Source organism: Solanum stenotomum, chromosome 4, assembly GCF_019186545.1.
Source record: "Solanum stenotomum isolate F172 chromosome 4, ASM1918654v1, whole genome shotgun sequence".
Lineage (NCBI taxonomy): Eukaryota > Viridiplantae > Streptophyta > Magnoliopsida > Solanales > Solanaceae > Solanum > Solanum stenotomum.
Genome location: NC_064285.1, coordinates 46,735,075 through 46,740,903, shown reverse-complemented (window position 1 = coordinate 46,740,903; position 5,829 = coordinate 46,735,075).

Genomic DNA, 5,829 nt, shown 5'->3' with positions numbered 1-5,829 from the left:
TGAGAATGTCCTTTCAACAACACAACAACAACATCATCATTGATACTTTACTCTCAAAGCATTCGTAAAACATTTACATAGGTTTCATAAAAACATGCATAAACTCATACTTTACCCTTTAAAGGTTCAAAGCCTACTTTCAATCACCACATCTAAAAATCAAGGATTAGATAGGGATTTCATCATAAATTCGTGTGATTCTATCACTTTATGCATTTGTTCATAAAACTCTTCTTTCATAACCAACAACCCACATCACATGATCATAATTTGGAAAACATGGGGTTTATATGATTTCTTAAGGGAAACATTATAAAATCATAGTATTTCATCAATTCATGCATAAGAGATCATAATTCAATCATTTAAATTAATAATCAAGAGAACCCATGGTAATTAAAGAACACCCTAACTCAATTAGGGATTTCTACCTTTGAAAATAGGAGAATTTGGGAACTACATGGATGAAAACTACATAACTCAAGTCCAAATGCTTATCTTCAATGGAGGAATTGAGACTTGCTTTGAAACCCTAGGTTGAATCCTTCTTCTTTTTCAAGTTTCTAGAGAAAGAATTATTTGGAGAATTCTTCTTTTGTGATTTTGGAAGAATGAATTAAATTGGTTGAATTTGGGGGTTAAAATGCTTATATTGGGTTCTTAGACTTAGGAAAAACAACATAGTATTAGGCTACATTAATTAGCAAAATACCGAACTACCCCTAGAAAATAACTGACAGTTCACCATCCACGGACCACTGGCGACAGACCGTGGTCAGGACGACTGGTTGTCCTGCATGACCATCATTCGTGGTGCGATACAAGATTGTGGCCTTTGAACCACAGGCCCTCAACCACGGACCGTGGTCTGACCGACGATCCGTTAGTCAGGCCGTGGTTTCCCTTTTCTGAGCCTGTTTTGGTTGCCCACCCACAGACCCTGCCTACGGTCTGTGGCACCTGCAACCTCTGAAAAATGGCTATCTGTCCTCTTTTCAAATACGAGGTGTTACACTAAGATAGCTTATAGAACTCGCTATGGGAACTATGAGTTTCTTGTGATGTTTTTTGGTTTAACCAATGCCCCTAAAGTGTTCATGAGTTGATGAACTAGGTATTCCGACCTTATCTGGATTTCTTTGTGATAGTGCTCATTTATGATATCTTGGTGTACTACCAAACCGATGAGGATCACGATCGGTATTTGGAATTGTACTCTAGAGATTGAGGGAATAGAAGTTATATGCCAAGTTCTTGAAGTGTGAGCTTTTGCTTGATTTTGTTTCATTTTTGGGACACATGGTGTCCAATGAAGGTATTTGGTTAGATCCAACCAAGATCGAGACAGTTAGGGTTGGACCAGGCCTACATCAATTACAGAGATTCAGGGTTTATAGGACTTGCAGGCTATTAATTGTTTAAAGTTTCTCTACTATTGCATCTCATTTGGCCAATTTGATTAGAAAGAGTGTGGGCCTCAAATGGTTTGATGAGTATTGATTTGACGTATCTAGACACTTCATCCAATACTAAGAGTCCATGGTCGTTCAATAGTAATATAACCCAACTAGTGAGTTGGGGTCGAGTCCTAAGGGAGCAGTTTGTAATAGAGAATTAAGAGAAAAGCTAGAACTTCACTCAAGTCAATTATAGCTAAAGACTTATACGAAGAAAAACATATCAATTTAAAGGGTGACACAAGTGTCAATTATCGAAGGGGGTTTTGTAGTCAATTATCAACTAGAAGCAACAAATAATATAGAAATATGAATATGGAGACGGGATTCTTGGGATGTGAGAAGAATATGGGCTAATATAAACAACCGGGTAAATGCTAATAATAGTAAATCGTTGTAAATTGGTAACTAAGCTAGACTTTAGTGGGGTAATATTTCACATTCTTTTTGATTCATCAAATCTATACCTATAGAATTTGATAATCGGCTGTTCTGTAGAAATGAAGAAAGAAAATTTGTTGAACTTAATATAAAAATCAAAAATAAAATAACGAATCCCAAAAATATTCGATTTCTATTTATGGTTCCATATTTCATTTACATGCAATAAAATACCTCGAAAGGTTTAAAGATAAGAACCGCGTTTTACTTCAGGAAATGAAAAACTTGAATCCCCGTTCGATTCACTGGTCAAACTTGGATAAAAAATAGGCTTATTTCAAAGGAGACTAGTAATTAATCCCTTTTATATCATTTGACCAATCGTAACTTTCTCTCGAACAATTTACCTTGAATCAAATCGGTTTCTCTTGAACACCAATAAGCGGCAATGAAGCACAGCCTTCGCCTTAGTCCATTCAATCTCTCGAGCTAAATCTGTGGAAGAGGGTTTAGGATTCACTCTCTCGAGCTAAACCCACGACAACCCAATAACCACAGACTATTGATTCAGTAGTTTTTGTTTTAAAACCTTTCTCGAGCAAGTCAAAAACATAAAGATAAAATTGTATTAGCAGCAACAACCCCATTAACTTCAAACACAACTACTGAACGAAATCACCTTTAAACAGCAAATTAATTATCTATTAACAATACCGAGCAGTAAATACAACCCATATTCACATAATCACACCCCAAGAATTGGGGTTTTAGCTAGACATAGTAAAGAGATAGAAATTGATACCGAAAAGTGTTTCCATCAAATGGGTACAATAGATATCGTCTTCACACACGTCTAAGATGAAGAATCTTCAATACCCACTTCCAATTGCTTAGAAATGGAAATCTTCAAAGCTAAGGAACAAAGTCTCCAGAACTCTAAGTTCTAAAAACTGAAAATAATGTTTGATATTCTAAAATTTGATACTAATTGCATGCTAAACTAAAAATTCAAAACAAGTATTTATAGTTGTCCAAAAGTGTGATGTGAAGGACCACTCGGCGCAGTTAGTCGGGATCGCCGATCCACTCGGCGATCCACTCTTTGGTCTGGTTTATCGCCTTTCTGCATTGGCCTTCAGCAAATTCAAGTTCTGTAACGTTAGGCGATGGAGTACTGCATCACGCAATCATTCGGCGACTGCTCATTTATCTTGCCGACTCGATTTTCTCCCTCAGAGCTTGGCACACTGGAATATTAGGCGAGACCATAGCCATCCAGCGACTTGCCTAATTTAGGAGATCCTTAGGCCGTCTTTTCTTTGTTCTTTTCAGCTGCCTTGTTCCTTTCTGCCCAACAGTGTCCATGCTTTGTCTCTAACTCTAAATACCTGAAACTCAAGGAATTTCATCAGTTATTGAGACAAAATATGCATTTGAGGACAGTAAATCTATCAAAATAAAGCCCTAAAAGAGTCCAAATCGTGGATTTATCAACAACCCCAACTTAAACTTTTGCTTGTCCTCAAGGAAAAGTCAAATTCAGCAGTTCAAAAAGGATGTCTCAAACAGTGCTACACAAGACTCAATCATGAATGCACACAAAAAGACTCAACTTACTCGTGCACTACAACATTTTAGGCTTACGGCCACACTAAATCTTGACAACACTTATAAAGTGTTGCCTAAAATATTTTTGGCTACACTTTTAAAGCGTAGCCCATATTTTTTACTGTTGGCTTCGATAATATTGGCAACACTTGTAAAGCGTACTCTTTAATGGTATAGGCTACACTTTATAAGTGTTGTTACATTATGATATAATTGGCAACAACGATTTACATATATGGTCACACTTTTAAAGTATGTTATTTTAAAATTGTAAAAACAACACATTACAAGTGTGACCTTAAACTTTTCACTAAAATAACATATTCCCTCCAACATTTTCAAGAGCCCACTAACATTTTTATTTGGGAAAAACATAAGTCATAAGGTACAATTTTTTTGAAGAAAAAATGCTCAACTCAACTCATTGAAGAAATCCCCAATTTCTTGAAGAAAGAACGCTCAACTCGGTTCAGCTCATTGAAGTTCCAAATCTGAAATTTTTCACAAAGAAGATTGAAGAATTGAAGAATGGTTTCAAAATTAATAGGTATTCCTTAGTCAATGCATAAAGTACAATTTTTTGTCAAAGCAAATTGAAGAATGGTTTCAAAATTTCATTTTTTATCTTTGACATGCAAAAATTCATGATGATTTTTTTAATTTTTCTTCAATAACAGAACAAAAACGCTTCAGTTAAGAAGATGATTTCTTAAAGCTTCATTACATTGAAAGGATTTTGTTGGAATAGGGTTTATCAAGTAGAAATTTTATCTTTAAAAGTCGAAATTTATGGGATCTGGGTTTATTGCTTGCGTGTAGTTACATATTTAGCATTAGGGTTTTTGATATTCTTGTCTTTGTTGATACGTTTTTTTTTATATTTGGGAGTATAGCTCGTAGTTCTATTACCTACATCAGTTGATTCTTTGCCCTGTGCATATATCACTAAATAAGTATGAGAATTTCTTTTTGATTAGACTAATAAGCTGATTAGGGCTGAAATAGTCAATGATAATGTCGGTTTCATGTAAATCTTTTAAGCATTATGTTTTTGTTGTTTCGCCTTTATTAGTTTCTGAATCTAGAGGTTCGTAGATTGACTAGAAGAGATTCTATCAGTAAGAAATAAGGAGACCATAACAATCAAGACTAAGTCACTAAGATAGTAGGCTTTGTTTACCGAAGACTAGAAAAATGACTACAATATTTCCGGGTAATAATGACTGATTCTTGGTTTGCCGAAAGAATTAACAAAACTAGGTAGCAGTACTAGAGTGTCTAACATTGTTGTAAAAAATGTGTACACCTCCAAAGATACTTGTGATACATGAACAATAGGAAAGGAAATATTATATTATATATATATATATATGAGAGTGTCCTTGCTAGGAGAAGCTTTAGTATCTCTTGCTATGGCAGGTGATAATTTGCGTATGAAATTGTTATACCTTGAAAATAGAGGTAGAATGTAATGTTTCTACCTACTTTTTCTCTTAAAGTTAAACTCTTGTTTCTTAAGATCTAGGCCATTGTATATGATCTTCCTCTTAGTTTCCTCATGCTCTCTTTCTGATAGCCTATGTTTAGATTTCATATTTAATAACCAATCTTATTTGCTATGGAAGTTTTAAGTTATATTTGATATGTCAGATGGAGAGAAAATCGAGGATTAGTTACACTTTCGCAGTAACAGTCTAGCTTTAGACACTTATCCATGTCACTGATAGTTCTCTTAAGACTTAAGTCTATTTCAAGCAGTCTCCTAGTCCAAGGAATGGTGTGGTAACGTTTTGTTAAAAGTGCAACTAATTAACCTCCAACTGCTTCAACTCCAGTCTAGTACTAGGAGTGACCTTATGTCCCTCCTTTTTTTCCTTATTCTTTTTTAAATTTAATAACGAGTAATCTTATGTATCTTTTTTTCCCTCGTAAGTTATAGATCTCCATATTTTCTATAAATTTATTTGTAATCTCGTGATGAAGAATTGTTCGATCACTATGTTGAATTACTCACACTCACATCTTTTACTATTCCTAATCTCATACTGATGATTATCCCGTTATGTTGGGATGGATATCTTTAATTTTATTCCCTATATGAAGTAATTATTAAGAACATTCTGTTTTTGTTTATTGTTCATTCTTAATGTTGAAAATATTTGTTTTAGCTTATTGTCCATCCAACTCGCTTTGAGAATAGCATTTGTACTATATCATGCGTTCTTCATACTTAGAACATGTATGATTCATATAGTTAAAGAAATAATCAAGAGGGACTTTAGAGATAAGGGCTTCTTTTCTTTTTGGATAAGGAGAGACTTTACAAATAAGTAGATGTTACAAAGTAATTTTCTTGTATATGTTTTTTGTGAATTTAAATTAC